The sequence below is a fragment of the Strigops habroptila genome, chromosome 2, assembly GCF_004027225.2.
Source record: "Strigops habroptila isolate Jane chromosome 2, bStrHab1.2.pri, whole genome shotgun sequence".
Lineage (NCBI taxonomy): Eukaryota > Metazoa > Chordata > Aves > Psittaciformes > Psittacidae > Strigops > Strigops habroptila.
In genome coordinates, this window is record NC_044278.2 from 30,737,011 (window position 1) to 30,758,665 (window position 21,655).

Sequence of the window (21,655 nt, forward strand, 5' to 3'; positions counted from 1 at the left end):
GCCGGCGCCCCCTGCGGGCCGGGGAAGGGCGGTGAGGGCGGGCCACCCGCTCCCGGGCGCACCCCGTGCGGCAGGGACAAGGGCAGCCGCTCCCCTCCGCCTCTTTCCCGCAGCGCCGACACCGGCCTCCCGCCCCGCCCCGCCGCTCCCCCTCCCCCACGGCCCGGCGCGCCGGGGCCATCCCGGCCCGCAGCGGCGCGGCCGCACGGACACCGTCACACGCCGGAGGGCGGGGGGGTGTGGGTGAACAGCGGTTGCCTAGGCGACCAGGGCCCGCCCTTCACCCGTCGCTCTCTTCCCCGCCTTCCCCACGTCAGCGCCGTCTCCCGCCCGGCCGGGGTGGGGCAGCCGGGCCGCGTGATTGACAGTTGCCATGGAAACAGGCTCGCCCCGCCGCCATTTTATCAGTTACCTTTTTTTTTTTTAAATTATTTAAAAACCCCTCTTCCCGCCCGAATCCCGGCGTTATTTTATTTCTCTTTTTTTTTTTATTTCCCCTTTCCCTTCTCCTCCCCACCTCCCCCCCGAAGGACGTTATCGCACAGGGAAACAAACAAACAAAACACCCCCCAAAAACCAAACAACCGTCCCCCGAGGGTCCGGCGGGGACGCGCGACAAGTTCGTCCCGCGCGGGCGGGCGGGCGCGGACCGGCTCGAAGCGGCGGCGGCGGCGGGTCCTCAACGGCAGCGGCGCGGCGGCCTGGCGAAGCCGGTTCGTGAGGGAAGCAGGGAGGGGGAGAGGGAGGAGGAGCGGGCGGGAGGGAGGGAGAGGGAGGAGGTAGAGGCTGGCAGGCGGGGGAGGGAGGGAGGGAGCGAGGAGTTCCCGGGGGCTCGGTACGGCGCTGCGCTTCCCCCCCACCCCCTCCTCCTCCTCCCCCCGCTCGCTCGCCCGCCCGCCCGCCGCTGTCCCCGCGCTGCCTGGCCGGGGCTCAGGCCGCCGCCACCGCCGCCGCCACCACCACCGCCGCCGCCGAGCCGAGGTGAGGCCGGGCCTTGCCGTTGCCGCCGCCGGGCGCTGCGCAGGTTTGGAACGCGCGCCATTTTGTGAGCGATAGAAAATCCAGCCCGGCCAGGAAGCGCCGCGGATCCGCCCGCCGGGCCGGGCCGGGCCGAGTCCCCCCCCTCCTCTTCGCCGCCCAGAGAGGAAGGCGCGCAGCGGACAGACCCCGCGGCCGGTGCCCCCGCGCCCCGAGCGGCACCGGCACCGCCGCCAGCCGTGCGGGCCCGAGCGCGGCGGGGCGGCCGGACTGCGGAGCGCACAAGAGGGAGGCGCTGCCGCGCCGGGGCCCCTGGCCGAGGCTGGGAGAAGCGCTCGCTCCTCGCCCTACCCGCGCTCGCCGCCCGAGAGAAGAGGCCTCGACCGGGAGAAGCCGGGCCGGAGCGCTGGGCCCGCAGCCCCCCGCACGGGTAAGTGAGACGCCTCAGCCGGTGGCGGGGAGCTGCGCAGCGGGACGAGCTGGTGCCACCTCCCGGCCCGGCGCGGTCGAAGGGGGCGCAGCGCAGGGGGCAGCTCCGCTGCCATCTTAGAGAGAGGAGATGGGGAGAACGCCGGGGCCCGCCGAACCTCGGGCCGGCGCTGGCAGGGCCGGGACCCGCACCGGGCTTCGGATCTGGCCTTTTTCCCCGCCCTCCCTCCCGCCGCCCCCTTCTGGGGCAGGCCGGGCATGGCCGAGGGGCAGCGGCGGCGGTTGCCGCGGCCTCTGCGGCCCTTTTCCCCTCGGCGTCCGGGAGAGGCTGTCGCTGCCGGGTTGGGAAGTGGAGCGGCAAGGTGGGCCGCGGGACCGGCAATGGAGGAAGGGAGCTCGCCTGGATCCTCTCGCTCTTATGCGCAACGCCCTGCGGTGGGCGGGTGCGAGGTCTCGCCCCGGTCTGGGAGCGGGAGGCGAGGAGGGTGTCAGGAGTTGAACCATCAGCTGGGCAGGCACCTGTTGTGGTGGAGGCTTTGGGTGTCCCTTTCTGCACCCGTGTGAGGGACTTAAGCGATAGGTGGGGAAGTTGGAGGCCAATGTAGAAGGAGTACCTGTGCGAGATGACTGTCATTCTGGCGGGGGGTGGGGAAGAGGAGGGAGAAGCAGTTGGGAATAGGCGCAGGGACACAGAAGCACTTCTATATTTTAATAGCACGCTGCAGTCTTTTAGAATTCAGCGTTGTGTTGCTGAAGAAATTGGAGACCTCATCCAATGCAGAGGGTGCTCCTTCTCTGGAGTGGCATTCCTTCCCACCACGACCAAATCAGAAAATGCAGTTAAAAGTACTGTAATTTGAAATTTCGAAATCTGTGCAATTTTGAATCTCGGTCAGTTTTGAAGTTTTCAGTTTAGTCTGTCCAAAGACCATGTAGGGGTTCTTTGATCATGTATCTAGATTGCTGCTGTTACTTAGTTCTCCTATTACTCCACAGTCATCTGGGGAAATAAACATTCATTGTTCTTTAAGGTTAACAAAGACGGAATATCTGACTGCAAAATAAATCCACAAGCATGTTTTTGACAACCTACTGTTTTAATCCGAATGAGACTGTGCTGTAAACTTTTGCCAATAGGTATATATAGTCACACTTGCATGGGTATAGTATTATAGTGGGGTCTAGATAAGTACAAGTTAACAACTTGTTTTATTATCATGTTGGTATTTCATTCTTTCCTTAAGAAAAGGTGTGTGAAGCTGAAGAATACGTCGATGATACCTGGTGATAAATAAGCGAACATTTTGTTTGTAGTAGTATTCAATTACCTGCCTGTAATCAAGCGGAATTTCACTTACCTCAGTGGAATAGTCTGTAGCCCTAAAAAGTTTTGGTAAACTTGTTTGTCTTTTTGTCCACATTGCCCTCCCCCCAACCTCAGTAGGTTGGATAATTTTGGAAAATTAATTATACTTTATAGAATTAGAATACTAACACTGAAAATAACTCCCGAGTATGAGCTAGTATTTGCTAGCTATTATCTATATATATTTGGTGAACTTGGTGTGTGTGTATATATATAGACTATTTTCGCAAGCTGCACTTCATGGTTTTGGCTTATATTAATTATTTAGAACTAGAGTGTTCTTATTTGCAGTCTGAAGTAGAATATGTGTGAAGTGTTAAATTGTCATTTTGTGCCTTGAATTAAAAATTCTGTCAAAGTTTATGAAGCTCATTGAGTTTAATTCATGGTTTTTTAATATTCTTTGAGTAAAGCAAGTATATCTTGTTCAAAGTTGAATAAAAAGTACGGTCTTAAGAAGAGAGGGCAGTTCTTTCTGTAAAATTTTTTGTGTATGCATTTACATATGGCAATAGTTTAATATTGTTACAAGGCAAATAGGTAAGAAAGATGGTTTGTTACATGAGCAGCAGTTTTACGGTTCCTGAATCAATACTTGGGTGGATTTAGAACTTGTCATTGGAATCCCCTCCCCCATGTTGGACAGTGACAGAGAAGCTGCAACAAGGATAATTTTACCTAATAGCAGCCAAGAGTTCTCTATTTCGGTGTCAATTTATGGGTAGTGTTTTCTTACTTGTGTAATATAATGAGCTAGTCACTGGGAATTTATCAATTTTTAAAGTATGTGGGTTTTGCGTAGACTGGGAATTAACATGTCATGACCATAAATGACTTCTAACAAGCTGGTTGATAGTTTAAACAAAGCAGCAAAATGTGGCCGGTACCTAGTAAAAACAGTATGCCTTGTCTAAGCTTTTAAAGTTACATTTAATTAGGACATATGTGCTAACATGTACACGATATTGAAAAATCTTAATTCTGATAGAATCTTGCAAAGAAATGTGTTTGGGTTAGCTGTGTTATTAGGCTTTGCCTTAATGGGCTTACTGTGATATTTTTGTCATTTCAGTTCAAATTAGTTGGTAAACACCGTAACATAAAGTGAAAAAGTCCGTTTTAGTTTATGCTAACATTTTTGAAACCGTACCACATGGTCGTACGGTTGTATGCAAGAAGTCTAGTTAAACACATGAAAAACCGTACCTTAGTTTGCTATGATAGCATTTTACAGGTTCATCTGAACTGAAATGAGTGGTTAAGGCTAGAACATACTCTTACCAAAGAAGCAATTTTGTTGCTATAATTGGATTATCTTTACAGCATTCCTCCAAAAAACTCCGTATTTTAGGTGTATTTTGACTATGGGACTGTAGGTTGAAAGTTGCTGTTACATCTTATGTTTTGAGTAAGAATTAAAGACCTGGTATATGTTTAGTTTTTCTATGGTAATTTTTAATGCCATTTGGAGAAGTGTTCTCCAAAGTTAAGTAAAAAACTTTCTGATACCTTTGTTTTATGGGAGCTTGGGAGACTTGTATAACTTCTGAAATCCTTTTGTAAATAGATCTGTTGTTTTAGAATAGGCTTATTTACAGAGAACTGCTGCTTTTGTCTTTATAAGTGAGTACAATAGATTATTTGTGAAGTTTACAGTTTCATCTTTTTTTTTTTTGCTTTAGTAAGAGTTTGGTAAGAAACATCTTTTTTGGTTTTTTTTTTTTTTTTTTAATTTTTTTATTTATGTAATAACTTTCTTACCAGACTTCAGGAAGTCTAAAAGCCTCGTATGTTTATGCAGTGAGACTTCTTTTTTTCTCTAAGGCTATTTGAAATAATTCAAAAAACCATTTCTGAGCAAACATGGCTTTCTTGTAAGCTTATGACTGGAGAAAAAAATAAGCAAGACATTCTGAGAAGTGGAATACTCTCCCTTTCCTTCCTCCTCTTTTTTTTCTTCCTTACCTCCGTGTGTCCTTCAAGAGGAGAGTTGTGGGAACTGTAGTCTATTGGTGGTTTAGAAACATTGGAGAAACTTTTGATAATTAGAAACAATTGTTACTTCCAGAAAGACATATTCTATATGTACAGTTACCTAGTACTCGGTCTTCGAGGTGACACAATATACCAATAGAATTGCAGTGGCCTAATCATTAGGTACCTGTGACAATTAACGTAACAGTTTGTAATAGATATTCATTGGTTATCTTTTTCCCTTATGGGGAAAGAAGGTAAAATTCTGCATTTGTTTCTCTTTTATCCAAGCATAACTGGAAAAGTAACTCAACTGCTTTTACTAGTACAAATGTATTCTGTTATTCTGGAATAGGTCTCTAGTTCATACTTACCCCAGTTTTATTTGGAATTTAGCTCCGTTTCCCCTAATACTCATATAAGGTGAATCTTGTCCAGTACCTGTGGGTGCTTGATTGTGGCTTACTTGTCTAGGAGCACAGATCAAAAAAGGAGCTCCTCTCTGACTAGAAACCACAGAGTGATGAGACAGGCTGAGTCCCATTGTCTTCATGTGTTTCCTTTCCCCTCCCTTGCTCCTCCCCCTTTTCCCTCCACAATCTCTAAAGGATAGGTGAGGTTTTCTACAGTTGAAAAGGTTGGAGATGGGGTGGCTCCATATGAAAGCTACTGATGTAATCATATCCTGATGAATTCCAAAATGTCCTATCCATATGATTTACGGGGAGAATACCCATTGAAGGGCTAGGGAACGTAGAAGGTTGTTCCCAGTCAGCTCTGCTTATGTCCATGCAGTGCAAATACTGTGGAGCCTCTGAAATCTAGATAGTAACTATTTCAGTTACCCTGTATGAAGACGTAATCAGTTTAATTTCAGCTCTGAATATAGCATTTCTTAAAAGCAGTGAAAATGTTTCTGTAATTAAAATAACATAAGCTAGCACTTACTTGTAAACATAGTCCTCACAAAGTTTCCAGGGTCTTGGTAGCACTAAAAACCTGAAAGTGAAACTGAGTAAATGAAAGTGAAATTAAGTCCATTAAGTGTCAGTTTTGTTCCAGCTATGAGAAACCAAGCTTTCAATTTATGTATTATGTAACGTTACAAAACCTTATTTTTTTCTTCTTTTTCACCAGAGGCAAATAAAAATAGGCTCTGTTTTGAGTCAGTTGAAGGAATAGTTAATAATATATTGAAATAATATGTTGAAAAGTTTCTTCTTACTTTTTAATACCTATTTGGATGGTGAAATAAGAGAGGAGTGGAAATGTACAAATTTACATTGATTTCTAATGGCAGAGTTACTCCTTTCAAAATGTAATAGGAAAAATTTAGAGTGAATTTTGAGTTACTGAAAATAATCAAACCAGTAAAATGACTAGTTGTCACAATCATAAAGATGTTTTAATGATTAAATTGAACTTGTCAGTGAAATTTTAAATCCTAGTGTCCCCAACACCTTTTGTTCATTGGCTTTTGGCTTTCTGACTTTCAAACACTGGTAGCTAACGTTTTTGTTCACTGAAAATCCCGTTTACCTATGTGCCGAAATCTTAATTTGTGTTCTTGTGAACTATATAAATTACTAATAACTTCTCATTTATTTGCCAGTGGACCTGTCGCTGAGGTGCCAATTGGAGCATAGTTTATCTACTTCCTCTGTAGAGGAAATAGTTCTGTTTCTGAAACAGCTCTCAGTTTACTGTTCATACTGAAGGAAGGAGTAAAAAGAGGAATAAAAATGTTGTCAGGTAGGGAAGCTAATGTGTACTTGCTCAGTTCTGCATTTTCCTGAAAACTGAATTTCCTTACACTGATCTCTGTTTGGTCTGTCCAGTTGTAACTACAACTTTTTTTCTTACACAGCATTGTATATATATGTTCTTGGGTTTTAAATATGGTTTTAACAGGACTTAAACCATGAAATACATATAGGGGGTGTGTGTGGTAACAGACAAATCAGTTTCTAATACACTTACAAAATCTGATTGATACTGGAAGCTCATTAACTTTCCTGGATTGTGTCTGATTCTGGCTGCTTTGCTGTTATTCTTTCTAACTTACGGATAAGTAGGTACTGATTTAACGTGTTGCCAAAAACTGCAAGTTAGTGTTTGAAATATCTTGATGTCTTTGTTAATGTTGTAAGTGGTTGTTGCATGAAGATCTTGGCAGCTTCCCTTCCCAGTAGAAGTTAACTCATGAATACTACGAATACTGGGTCGTAGTTGTGGAATGATGCAGGTTAATGTACATTTTCACCATGATCAGATTTTCACAGGCTTAGAATTCTGTGTTCTTGTATTTAGGGTGACTTTTCTGTCAATGTCATAGTGTGTCCTCAGAAGTTGAGGTTTTCATGGCAGGCCTTTGTACAGGAAAATGAGCATTACTGCAAATGCCGAACATGTATGTGATTGTACATACCTGTCTATGTCTTCCCACTGAGAGCAGATTTTTGCTGAAGTTCAGTTCTGTATATGTTAGGGCTACAAAGTGACATTATGCTTTCCCCCCACATCAGAAGCACTAGTAGGAACAGTTCTGGGGAGAGGTCAGTTAACTACAGCTTCATTTTGAATGACCATTGTATCTCCTCAAACTTTTTGTGACAGTTTATTGTTTTTTAATACACACGGCATTTCACAAGCTTAGTTTCTAAGTGACTTGATGTTTTGTGTGAACTATGTCTTGTAGAGACAGCATCATAAATGATTAATTTATGTTGAAGACTGAGTGGAAAGAGTATATAAGATACTGCATTATAAGTTATAGTTAAAGTTTGTATTATAAGGGCATAGCAAAAAATTGCTTGGTTTTGCATTGTTGTACTACTTAGAGACCTTACCCAGGGTCTTATATCCACTTTGATTTGTACTGTACGACATGAAGTATTATTTCTTTCTCCATTAATCAGTATTTCATGGCTTTGAGGTGCATACCCATTCATTCCCAATGTTCTCTTACGTAGCATTTTTGTTCCGGCATTGTGTAAGTGCATATGTGTTTGTGGTTTGGTTTTCCTTCTGGTAAATAAAAAGGGTTGTGAGTCTGTGTCTGTAGTACAAAATCTTAATGATAGAAGGTCTAAGAACTAATAATCTGTAGGCGTGAGTGGAAATCATTAATGACATCTGATGTGGCCCTTAGAAGAGGGTTTATCTTCTGTCTTTGAAGGATTTATTTGGGGATGTTTTCACCTGTCCATTTTACGCAGCGTGCAATCATGATTTGCAGTTCACAGTGTCCATAGGAGTCTACTTTCAGGCTTTTTAACCATCAAAACATTCATTTATGTATCTCTATGGAGTTAAATTAACTTAGAGTCATGTTCACAGCATGGACATTTTAAAACTTTATGAGCTTAGTTTTGAAACCTTGAGAAATCCAGTTGCACATGTGGAAACAGATTGTTGGAGTACAAATACTTGGCTGCTTTACCTTAGTGGTTAATGATAACACTGACAACTTTTGTTGTCATTCTTAAATCAAGATTGGCTTTGCTTCACATGATGGGGACCAGAAACCTATGCAATGGTTTTCTCCTGTAAGAAACCATTAGAATTGGAGACAATTTTTAAATATGTATTTGAAGGTAATACCTAGTGCCCCTTTACTTAATTTGCATGCTGCCAAGCAATTGCAGTAAACCAAAATACAAGGTTTTGCTAAAACATTTCCATTTGATTTGTTACAGAAGTTAATAAAGCAAGAAAAACATGTTGGCCAAGTTATGTCTTATCTTAGGGTTCTCTGTTCTAAATTATAGATTAAAACTCCATTTTTTCCTCATAATGCAAAAAAAATAATTGTATACATGCATAAAGCAGGTATATCATTCTGGATTTCTGCTATAGATGTTTTTAACCAGCATCCAGTTATTTCAGGAAAGGAGAAAACAAGTTCTACTTTTAGTACACAAAGTTCAAGTGGCATGTTTTGAAATCATTCTCTCTTCTGCACAATTTATAAAAATGTTCCTCTAAGTGAACGAAGATGTTTTAAAATACATTTGTTTCCTTTTAGCTACTGTTCTAATGGAAGTAAAATATGAAAGTAAAATGTATGTATTGATACACAGGGACATTCAGTTCAGTGTTTTGTCTGTGAAGGAAAGGAACATATGTATGTGACAAACTGACATTTTTAAGAGGTGTTCTGAAGCTCTGCCAGTATATGCATGTGGTGCTTTGCATGTGGAAATGTTAGAGATCATCAGTGACCTAGGATCACTCTGTATCCATGATTTGTGTGTGTATAAACTATCAGTGTTTGTAGGGTGGGGGGCTTTTACTCAATAACCCCCCCCCCCAAAAAAAAAATCTCAATAAGCTTTCTAAATGCTTATAAAAAAAAATATTTGGATGAAGGAAACACCAAACTGGAGTAGTTCGTGTCATTAAATATTTTCCTAGTACTGAGAAATTAATGAGTTCATGGTAGGTTTACATTCTGAAACAGAGAAGGTTTTTTTCTTTTCTTTTTTTTTTTTTTTTTTAGTCCCATTCTGTCCAATGTAATAATTTATAGATGTTAAAAAATGTTGTGGGATGTTTTTTTTTGTTTGCATCAGGGACATGTCCTGATTGAGGTCAGTAAATAATTCTTTTGTGTGCGAAAATGATTTCCTTGGCCTTAGTTTATGTTTGCTGCCCTTTAGTGTGCATTTCCAAGGTCTGTAATGAGAGAGGAGGGACTTCTTTGACCTTCCCATTGTCATTCATCATTTTCTATATCTTTATCATGGGATTTTTTGGTTATTTTGTTTTTTTTTCTCCACTTTAAAGTATGATCTTAGGTTTAAATAGTGCCTACATAGATAAACAAGTAGTTTGCCATACTGTTGGCCTCATTTTTTTTTGTTAAGATTTAAGTCTTACAGTTCCTACTTAAGTTTATTGCAACATGAGAATATGTAATTGTTTCTATGCCAAAGTTTCAATATGAGATGAAGAATTTAATTTTTAGGCTCCCATATTTGAAAAGTTTTCCCCTGGTATTTTCTGAAACAGGATTCTTTATATGCTTTCATTCTCTTGACTACTGCTACTTTGTTTTTAAAAAAAAAAAGAGAAAAGCTTAATTTGAATCTCTGTATGTAAAGCAACGTTTTGTTTGCATCAAACAAACCAGTTTGAGATCTGTGGTTTGAGGTGAGGCTGAAGCTCAAGATATGTTTTTAGTAAGCATACAGTGGTCCCAAAATACAATTTCTAGGTTATGTGTTAGTCATTATGTATATTCTGAAACCAGTGAGCTCCAAATTTGGCAGTGCCAGCTTATTTACGTGTTTGAGGAAACAGGTATGCATTATATTCCGTATGTTGTAAGCATGGTCTTTCTTCTTATATTTTAATCTTGAGAACCTCTGTAGGGTTGCATTTGACCTTATTAGTTATTTCCATAAAAATTCCCAAACTTAGTCAAGCACTCAAACACTGACAAAACCAGGAAAACTCTCTCTTGCTTTTGGTAGTCTGATGTAAATATAATAAATTATTATTTTTTTTTTTAGGTACAAGTTGTTAATAATTGCACACTGTCCAGACCTTGTGCTTAGTCTCAGGTTTGCAACTTTCTCACAGGCTTGTGCACAAAGATATAACATTTTAGTATCTAGCAAATGCTAAGAGATTCTTTGATTCTTTTAGCATCTTGTGGAAATATTTTTCAATTATTAAGATCTAATGTACAGAAAAACCCCTCCACCAAATCTATTGGCAGCCTAAGCTAAGGCACTGAATTCCTGGGTTTTGGGGCGAGGAGAGGAGTTCTGGTAATTTTAGGCATTTTCTATAGCACTTAATGTCATGTTGCTTTCCATACACGCAGCAGTTTTTGCTTTGCTAACAGGAGACAAATAGATGTTACTAAGCTGCGTTTTAAAGGGGAATGAAAGCAAAAAATGTAGAGTGACTTGCCCGAAGTTACACAGTGACGCAATGGGCGGAGCTGAGGTGAAGGGTTTAGGTGTCTTATGTCTTAATAGCAGGATGCTGTGTATTTGTAGTTGCATTTGACTTGAGTTTATATTCTGAGTGCTTTGTAACACAGAGAAGCAGTGTCTTCAGGTTGGAGAGTGACTCAGCATATCCAGATAGAGGTCTGTTCAAGGAACTTAAGATTTTTTTGAAATTTGGGGCATTTAGAGTTCAAACTCATTTTTCCCAAAGGGGGTTTGCTTGTCTAAAAAAAATAAAGAACTATAGAATGTAGAAACTCTTTTGCTGTTTGATACACATACTTCAATTTTGGAAAGAACTAATGGAGTATTTCAGTAATTAGTATCATTTGTGGTACAGCTAGTATTTACTGTATAGCTTTATTTTCCATGTGCTCTCCTGATATACATGATAAGCATCTGTTCACTGTGTAAGTAAAGATTATGTTGCAAAATACATGAGAGTTTATCAGGCGTGCCGTAACATTTCTTAACGTAGTCTCTGATTCTGTGACATCTATACAACTTTTTTTCACAGGGAAAGAGGCATATATGGTATTTGCTCAGTTTGTATGATTGATACATCTCCATCTTACTCGTACAGAAGGTCCCACCTCTTCTACCTGATCTGGTAGGACTGAGTTCTCAGTCTTATGACTCAACCACTTTAGAGTGAACAGTTTCAGGAACAATGGGTTACCCATGTGAGCGTATACTGAGTGTGTAAACTATGCTTTTGCATGCTTGGGTTTGGTTGGCTTTTATGAAGGAAAATTGGCTAAATGTCTTAAATATTGTCTTCGACAATAATAATCTCTGTTCTAGTTTCAGCTGATCAAATTTATTACTGAGTCTTGAGACATTGCTCGGTAGTAGTGGCAGTGAAGGGAAGCAAACTAACAGAAGCTGATGAGTAAAGATTGAAACTATTGGTCTTCTACTACTACTATACCTGCTTAAACTTGAGGGAAGTTAGAGAAGACTTTATTACCTCTTTTTCATCAAGTTCAATTCCATCTTCTAGTATGGAGATGAGACCGTAGGCTGATACAGAATTTCAGTGCTGAGAATGCTGAGGGGCAGCACAGCAAAGAACAGTATACTCAGAGAAAAATGTAAGCAACATTGATTTTCTCCCCCCTTTTCCTTCTTCTCTAAACCATTTTCTTCTTCCACCCAATGAAATCCGTATGCTTCTCTGAGCGTAGTGAAAATTACCTTGCTCTCCCCAAAACTGTACCTACGCCAAATTTGAAATATTTGATTAAAAAAAGAAGCAAAAAGATGGAAAGCAACAACTCTTTGTTTTCATACGTCATCTAGGAGGCATGTGTGATATACACAATATTTAATCTGATGATGTTGTACATGTTTGGTTTACAGTGTAAGTATTAGCAAACTGACATGAAGTTCGTGCTGCAAGATGTAGAGCCACTGAAGCACTTTGAGGGGAATTGTTGAAAGAGTCATTCTAAGGCAAAGTGTGCAACGAGTTCCTTGAAGGCGATCACCACTTAAGCAGCTCTCCTTCTCTCCAGATTCTGGCTGCTTGTTCCCACCTGCTTTGTGTTGGCACAGCTGTTTGTAAGACCAACCAGTGAATCAGACTTGGAAACTGAGTTGGCTGAAATATATAATTTTATATATATAACATTTGGGTGTGTGTGTGGGTGGAGAATCAGGTTACTTTTCAGTCAGATCGGTTCCCAGACCTGGTACACTGCTGCTGCTCAGACATTTGACAAGATAATGGAATGAGTTGTGTGGGTGGACAGGAACAGGGTTCCTCCTAGAAGAGGCAGGGGTTGGTTAACTGGCTCTGATAGCACTGTTACTTAATGGAGAACATCCTTCTGAGGAATTTTTGCCACCCCTCCTGTAGTAAATCACTCACCAGTCTGTCTCTCTGTCCCTGCCCCCCCTGCTCTGCCTCTTTCAGACTTTTGCTTGCTATTTCAAGCTTCCATGCACATTCCCTCTCTAATGTTCCCACTCTGATGCTGTCCTGCTTGTGTGCACTCTTAACATGCACTACCACAGTCTTGATGAGTTCTCTCTTCAACTCTCCTGCTTGCTTTCTAACTCTCCTGCTTTCTAATTCTCCTGCTTACTCCTGATGCATGTGTTTTGCATTCTTTTCACTTGTGCTCTTCTTCTAGTTCTTCCTCACTCTCACTTGCTCTTTTTTACGATTTTTGAACTTCTGTTCATGCGGTTTTCTTTCATGTCCTGTCTAGTGCTTGGTCTCTCAAGCACCTCTGATTTTGTTACTTGCTCAGTCTCTTGCTTGCTCAGTGTTTTCTCCTGCTTGTTCTTTCTCACTTGTTTTTACTTTCTCTCCCTCCTCTCTAAGAACAGTGCTTTTGAGGGAGAAAAACCCCAAAGTTTTAAAAACTAAAACCTCTTAAGAGACTGAAAGGTTTCAATTTTCTGTTTGTTCCCCACCCCAAACATTACCACAAAACAATACAATATATAGATACCTCCTTAATCTCATGCACTTCTGAAATTTTTACTCAAATTTTATATTGTCTGAAGATAGATATGTGCACAAAAAATATGTATTGTCCCTGTTTGGACAAACTGGAAGTTGAATTGATATTTCTGCAGTTAATGTTCTAATAACAGGTATTTTTCAGCTGTCTTTATAAGATGTGAACATACCTTATTGATACTAGAAGCTAAATTGCAGAGTGAAGATGCTTAGTTTTCTTGTTCCTGCTATACAAAGGAGACACATGAAAAAACATTTCTCTTGATAGCCCGGTTTTAACATAACCACCAGCTGGACCGGTTATGTTAAAAAACAAAGAAACAAGCAGCTCTTCTGGAAATTCCGTGCTTGTTTGTCCTCTTAAGTGACCAGAGCTGCTGGGATTATACTGTTGTTTCACTTTCATGTATTCAGTTATTATTTAATATTTTTATAAAAGTTACTTAAATTTAGTTGATAACTATTTACGTGTTAGGTGGGAAAGTATACAGGGATGTTGATTCCTTAATATCTGAATCCATCCATATTTTAACGTCTATCCATATTTTAATAATCTGAAATGACTTCAAATAAAAATGTGGAAGATTGGACAATACATTTACTCTTTATAGTGTGGGGGGGGAAAAGCAAAGGAATTTTTCTGTCTACCTCCTTTGCTTCTCTTGGGTGAACTGAAGGCAGGAGCACCTTAAGTGCCTTGCAGGGCATCGTTTCTCCATGCAAAATGTGATGGACATCTTACTTTTATACTGTTACATGAGGGTGCTCTTCAATGTATCACTCTCTGAGTTTGAAGATTTTTGTTTTGTTAGGCCCCCTGCTCTGGGTCAGGTTATCAAGCAGCCTGCTGTCAGGATGTACATGCTAATAGGGCAAACCCTATTCTAAATTACAATACTTTGGAAATGTTAGTTGATTCCTTCTTGGTTAGTAAATAAGAGTATTAGTCATAAATGCTGTATCTCTTCAGTGGCTTGTGGCTTCTCTGTTTTGTTTTGTTTTGGATTTTTTTTAATTGGTTTTGTTTTTAAAATCCCATCTATCTTCTTTTCTGCTTTGAGTCTCATTCCAGTCTGCTCTGCAGTAAGCTTTGTTCATAATGCCTATTTTTTTCATGGCTAAAGACTTCTGTCTTATGACAAACAACATGGCATTACTCAGTTTCTAGGAGTAGTTGAGGTTCCTTGGTCAAATAATGGTTCAGCTACTTTGATGTTTAGTGCCGGTTTTTCCCCCCCTCCCATGCCCTTCTTCAGCAATCCATTGTATTTTTCATAAAGCCTTGTTTCTCTTTTTCCCTAACTTGCTTTGAGTTGACTGTTCTGCATTTCAGAACTTCCCACTTTGGCTGTCTTTGTTGCCCTTCAGGATGTCATCCATCTCCTTGACCCCTTCAGGAAAGGGAGGAAGACTGCTCAGTGTTTTCAGGCACTGTCTGTGGCAGATAAAATCTCTGTAGGTTAGCATGTCTCTTGCTCTTTCCTAAACACAGAATCAACCATGAAGAATGTCTTTAAGCTTTCTAGTAATTCCTGTAAATCCACTAGGAAGCTAACTTGAAATATTTTGAATAAAAATATCTCTGAGCAAAAAAGATCAGGCCTTGGCTGTAAATCTGTGTGAGGATCCATGTTTGCTCAGATAGATTCAGTGTAGCATTGTTGAACTCCGTAGAGATCTCTTTCTCTTAAGCTCTGAAGCTATTAAGTCTCCTTTATGTTCAGTTCAAGTGAAGTCTCAAATTAGCAGTGTATGGAGTTCTGACTTATTTCCAAAGGTGGTGCTTTATTGTTTACTCAAAAAAAAAAAAGGGGGGTGGGATGGGGGGAAGAGGGCAGTTCCAGTTTTGAAGCCATTAGATGTGGCTTTAACTTAAGTTGGAAAAGAAGATGTCAGTGTAGTGTATGGTGTTATGATTTGGGGGAGTTCTCTCTTGTGACCGTCTTGATGACTACATTGTCGTGGTCAGAGTTTTCGTTTTGCAGTGCACTGGAAACTGGTCATATGAAGGGCTATAAGGATGAGTCTGTTCGGCTGCAATCAGTCCATTTGGTGCACCTGGTATGAGCTCTGAATCTTGTTTTTCTTATCCCTTTTGCTATGCCCCTGTGATTTCATATGTTGCTGTGCTGTTTCAGATGCATCTAAAAAAATTGTATTCTTCCTAAGGATACCTCTGCTGGCGTCATCCTCGGAGTGTGTCAGATCATGCTCATGATCTTCGTATTGAGCTCTTTCACAAATTAGGAAACAGCAGGTCTATAGAGAAAGCTACCTTTTTTCTAGCAAGCTTTGTTAAAAAGCACAGCACATCATTACATGAGTAAGTTCAGTAACATTAGTAGAAAATTAAAGAAAAAGGTCTGCTGGAAAAGTGGCTTTGTTTTGGAGTCTTTCCATCTAGCGAGCTATTCTTGGTAGTTTGCAAGGACTTCAGTGGGACACTAAAGATTTTCTTGCTGCCTTATTTCCTGGATACCTCAGATGTGGTGATCTTGAGTACTGTTTAGAGGTCTGTAAGGTCAGGATTTAAAAGCCTTTTTTCCTAATTTTTTTTTTTTTTTAATTTGTCCTCATTTCCTTCCTTCAACCTCTTATTAAAATCATTTTAGGAATTTTTATCAGGAAAAAAAATGCTACAGGAAACCGAACTCCCTTGGTCAGAACCCTAGCAACTTCTGATACTGGTGGAGACACTGTTAAATAATCAGAAAGTTGCATAATCTTTACCATGTCCTAGAATTACTGAAATAGATAATTCTGTCAAAGTTCTGGCGCAATGTCTGCTTCTTGAACAAAAGACAGATAATTTGGAGAGTATTAGGAGGATCAGTTTATACCCAGTATTTCATTGCTGGAATTGGTGAAGTTTGTATAAATTGTCCCAAAGTGTCATTTTTTTCTGTTTGGCCTCCTGATAGTCTAGGTAGACAAAATTAATCTGAAAGGCCTCTGTTAGAGAGAATTTCTGGGGCTTTTATCTCGATGAGAGATGTCTTTTAGACTTTTGTTTCATGACTGCCATCAGAGAATATTCAGAAATGAATTCCATACATCTCCATAGTGACTGTACTCTAAAAGGAATTCAAACCAACATTATCCCAAGTTGACAGACTAAGCCTGAACTACGCATTCAGGACCATTGAAAAAAACCAAATGACCCCAGTTCTTTGCAACCTTTAGAATGTAAAAAAACCGGCATGTTTATTCAAATGATTTGCCATCATCTGTGTGTGTGAGAAAGCCAGTAAGCAAACCTGAAAAAAGCTAGGTTTCTTTTGGGTCAATTAGCTAGAGCAGTGAGGACTGGGAAGGGGATGAATGTTGGCAGAACAGAACCTTCCCCAACACCTCGCCTTTGTCCCCTCCTTTGGTAGCAGCAAATTATTAGATTGGCTTAGCAATCATGCGCTACTTCATCCTTAGCCTTAACGTTCTATTTCTTTTGGCTGAGGGAAAGCAAAGTCACATTTGTAGTGGGCTGAAGGGGTGTGCATGTGGCCAGTTACTGAGGATAAGCTGACAAAAGGTAACTTGTTGTAAACACGAGTGTGAATTTGAACTCTTAGCTGTCAAACTCAGATTGAGTTACCCTATGGCAGGGTATCTGCAACCTCTTGTTAGATTTGTAAAATCTTTTCCACACCAGAAAGTCGTTGTCTTCTATATTGATAAGCAGGAGATAATACACGTTTGATGGTAATGGGCAATCTATTCCACTTGATGAAAGTGTGTCATGGTTTCTTCATCTGTGGATGCTTTTAAATGATTAGATCTTTTTGTGGGATATTCCATACATTGATGAAGGCTTGATGAGGAATTACTGCATGAAATTCTAAAAAAGTTTTGTAGAAGGTCATATTAGAACATAACAAGTATGTTCTGGGTTTAGTGGTGTGGGGTTTTTTTTTTATCTTTTAGAACAAGTGTTAGAGAGTCTCCAATGACCTACCTGTAACAATTGTTTGTAGAGGTATAGAGCTGCCATGAATGATGAAAACTCTATTCAATGTGGTGGTAAATGTACCCTAGTAAAGCTTTTGTTGGTTGATGTATACCCACTGTCTGTATTGTCTCTTCTCCCTGTGTGTGCATGCATCCACATGTGTATCTGACTTAAATAGGGTGTTTGAATTCTTCTTAATGGATTATAATACCATTTAAAACGCAGCAAAATTTTGCAGCCTGCTACCTCTGCAGTAGAATCTTGGTATACACCAAGATTTGCTGTAACATTATGCTTAACAGTAGGAATGGAGGCTAACAAGATAAGAAAACAAGACCTCAGAGTTTTAAATCTGTAAAAGAAGGTATTTTGACTTCATCACTAGATTATATGAAAATTTACTGAAGTTTGTTAATTTATCTCCTTCTTCAATGAGAGTTTTCTAGGTCAGTGGTTCCTTAACTGGGGAATAAGGCCATGGTAAATGAACTACAGATGGAACTTTAACCCATGTTGAATTATGTTAAGTTAAAAAATATTATTTTAGGATGATTCATGTTTTGTTAAAAATTTTTGGAGCTGACAGTGATCTGCATTCTGAGAAATGTTAGGGCTGTAGTTCTGGAGTGAATGATGTGAGGAAAACATGGAATCTATTTATTTATTCATGTATTTACTATATTGAAGAAACAAAGGGGAAAACCCATTTGTACTTTTTTTTTTTGTTGATACACTTTGAACACTTTTCTTTACCATAGTTTGCGAGTGCCTTGTGATGTTTATATGCATTAGAGATTCCCTCATGAGCATGATACAAGAGTTACAGTAGTTTCCTGCTTCAAAGGTTTGCGAGACTAATAGGAATTAAGCTCGGGCTGCAGATGGACTTACAGCCATCATCATTGCAACTCCAACGTCTTTGGTGCCTGGGTGTTGCAGGGGAATATGACATGGCTGTTTGACAGCAGCCTGTATTGGATCACAGGAGACTCTGTCTGTCCACTTTCTCTCTTGGTTAAGCATACTTAAAGGTTCTCTTCATTGACATTTTTGCTTTGCTTCTCCATGTTGGGCCAGCTTAAGAAGCTAAGCACAAAAAACTAATGACGAAGTAAAAGTAAAAACTTCACTGCCAATTTAGCTACCTAAACTATTTCATCAGGAGGTGGGAAAGTGCCAGGAAGATGAGTCTTGTCTGTGACTTGCTCTTTTCTTACTAGTAGTAGCCCTGAGTTTGGTCAGCTTGTGAAGGCATATACTTGGTGGGAAGTTATGTGGCATAAACTGAGCCAGCATCTTTTTGGCACAAAAAGGCCTGTTAACCTTTTCGTTCAGCTTTAAGTTTTTCTTAGCATTTCCTGAGCCAGTTCAGTTTACTAAACTGGCAGGAGATGAACCTGACAAAGATGAGAACAGTTTTTAATTGGGTCATGGAGTTGATTTGGTTTACTGTGTATTCAGTGGGAACACTAAAGCCTTCCAAGGAAGGGGGCACAGCTGTGGACCTGAGAGTTGGGAAGGGTGGGGGGCGACTGCTGCCTTTCCTGGCAGTTTAGTGTGTTCCTTAGATGGCAAGAATCCAAAATCACATTGTTCAGTTCCAATGAGAATACCTAGATCCCCTGGCTTTTCAGATGTTTTGGAAATTGTCCTTGAGTCCCATGTAATGTGTACCATTGTACAAAAAAGAACCAAAGAACCATGGGACAGAGGAAGAGAAAAGGAAGCATGACTCACCAATCCAATGATGAGTGTGGTTACCTTCAGGGAAGAGGAAGAAGAAACTTGCTGGGATTTAATCAGTGCTTACACATTTTACAAGAGATAATGTTTTATTTTCTCAGTGGAAGGGTATTATTTGAATTATGGCAATACAGCACAACCACCAAGGTAGGAATGATATGTAAAGTGGAAAGAGTGTGAGAGAGTAGAGATGGAACATAGAATGGATTGTATCAGTGGGGTGATATTCTACTCACTCTCCAGTTATTTAAGGGGCTTTAACCAATTTTTTTAATAGTGAAATTAAGTTAATTTTCTGAAGGACGTAATCTGATAAATTGTGTCTTCCCGTTTGTTAATTCGTATGTTGAAGTACAAATACGTTATGATACTTACTGCAATGTATTTGAACTTACGTAGTAGTCAACCGGAGCCTGAATTAGGGCTTAAAGCATATTGTGGAAGTCTCTTTACATATAACTGGGCTGGAACATTGAGAACTGAATGGTAAGGATGCTGGATTTTACTGTGGTGAAGTCGTTTTTTGTTCAGTTTGCTTTCCAACATCAGAGAAGTTTGTAGTTGGCATGCCTGATTAAATTTATTTCTTGAAATTTATTTATGTACACTATTATGACAGACACAAACTATATATAGAAAAGCCTGTAAACATTTCACTTGTGTTCTTGAAGTAGAAGTGGGGTCTGTTACTACTGATATTAAACCAGATGTTAGCTGTGGTCTTCAAGGTGCTCTGTGTCAGTTTAGCAAGAACTGTCAGAAATACTTCAGCTATCTTGCTCTTTACTTCTCTTGTACTGTATTCTTAGCCTATACAGCAAACCTTATTGTAGATAGCTGAAGCTGTTGTCTGTTTTTGTCTTTATGTGGACAAACACGGTCTGTTTAGATAGTGAGCTTTCTAGGTGAGGATCACCATTTTATTGTGTCACACAGCACCTAATACAATGAGTTTCTCCCTCTATGAGTAGAATGCCCTGTTTATTACCCCAGCATGGTCCTAGAGCATGGCTGCCTTACTTCCAGTATCAGTAAGTATTTGGACTTCTGGCCCTGACCTAGGAACTGTGAGTTTCAAAGGTCTAGAATATCAAAGACTGCACAAAAATGCAAATAAAGTTCTCTGTGATCAAGTAGTATTATGCAGAATATAAATGTGTCAGCTGTATGCATGCGCTAAAAAGAACAATTAAGTTCTTATTTACTGTGTAGATTTTTGAAGCTGAAAGTCGGACTTGGGCTCTGGAGGTGTGCAGAGTCAGCAGAAAACTGATCAAAAAAGGTGAATATTTTACATCATGCTAAGTTGCAGAACTGACTCAGCGGGATTGGGGCAAGTGCCAGACGTGGTGCAAGAGATTGGTCTGCATTGAGTGGTTGAGGGTAAGGAAGGGTGAAGGCGAGAAAGGAGCAGCCAAATCTAAGAGAGCTTTGGCTTTTGGGGAGTGCAGCCTGAGTATTCTTATTTTAATGAAATAACTCAGTTTATTCACCATCTATTTTGAATGCATCTGGTTGTCATGGAGCCTGAACTTGACCACTGTCAATTTTCAAAGCTACTGAACTTCATATGAACTGCTGTTTCAAAGCATGTTGAACAAGATTTTTAAACATGGTGTTTCTGTACTGACATGTCTGATGAAAGCTGGACCTTGATTTTTGGTTTCCAAATTAAAAAGAGCTGGAAGAGCAGCTGTGGTGTACGTAGTTTTGGAAATAAAGGATTCCTCCTCTTTTTCTTTAAACAACTTCTAACTCCTCTTTCCCAGCTTAGGGTCCCAGTTATTTTGTCAATATCCTGAAATCCTAGCAGTAATCCTAAAATTCCCTTCAAGTGTGTTTTAACATTGATAGATACAATTAAAAGGCAAATCTGAGTTCTGTAAGCAAGCTTAAATTGTGGTTTCGTCCCCATTTACTACGCTTGTGTGGCTATTCCATATATATTGCATTTTAGTACTATGCTTGGGATATGCAGAAAAAGAAATAATGTGCTGGGACTTTGAGTTGTCCAAATAGAGAAAATGGATCTCCTTCCACTTCGAAGAGTGTGTTTAGAGTTGCTTTTAGGAATAGCCATTTGTGAGCCAAAACTGTCTTGGTTGCTGCTGTCAATGTGCTAAATCAGTCTCTTCCCCTTGCCTTTCTCGAGAGGCAGTGCGTACCCTGTTTCTGAAGTACTGAGTTTGACTATTTTAATATAAATGTGAAGCCTGTGAACTTGTCCTGCATAAAAAATCAGCACCTGATAATAAGCAAATTGTGTCTTGCCTATTTCCCTGAGAGAAGAAAAAAAAAGGAGAAATCTTTGAGCTGAGGCCATCCTTCATGGCAGGCTTCTTAAATGATTGCACTCTAGATATAATAATTTTAATACTTTTTCCTAGTGGCTGGTGAGTTTACCATCAGAATGATGTTGTGGCTGGAGTCTTGTTGGAAAGACTTACAATTCGGCTACCTCCTTGCATGATTTTTTAAAGGCTAGAGATTATTATTATTTTTTAGAGAAGGTTTACATTGAGTTCTGCAGGATTTCTAGAATGATAAAAGTATGTATTTGTAACTGAAGAAATTTATTCCTTTTACACCACCTTTTAAGTGCAGTTGCTCACAAACATCTCTGAACAAGTGTCCCCAGAAAAACCTATCTAAGTGGGTGAAGTCTGATAGATGCATTAAGGAAAAGTCTGACGTTTGAGAACTAAATACATTCATTTAGTTTCTTTGAATAGAAGGTGAAGTAGACAAGTTTCAGTTTTTCAGCCTAAACTGAAGCTTGGGCA

The 21,655-nt window shown here is 40.4% G+C and overlaps 1 protein-coding gene across 2 annotated transcripts in view; it reads left to right on the top strand.

Moving 5' to 3' along the window:
- The first annotated feature begins 875 nt into the window (after window positions 1-875).
- DYRK1A (dual specificity tyrosine phosphorylation regulated kinase 1A) overlaps window positions 876-21,655 on the top strand; it is a 90,551-nt gene continuing 69,771 nt past the window's right edge. Inside the window, exon 1 of one of the 2 annotated variants that reach the window (XM_030477849.2) lies at window positions 876-1,408. The gene's annotated coding sequence lies outside the window, so the exon portion shown is untranslated. Of the gene's footprint in view, window positions 1,409-18,857; window positions 20,256-21,655 lie in introns of those variants that run through there. The other variant, XM_030477851.1, reaches the window with a different exon arrangement.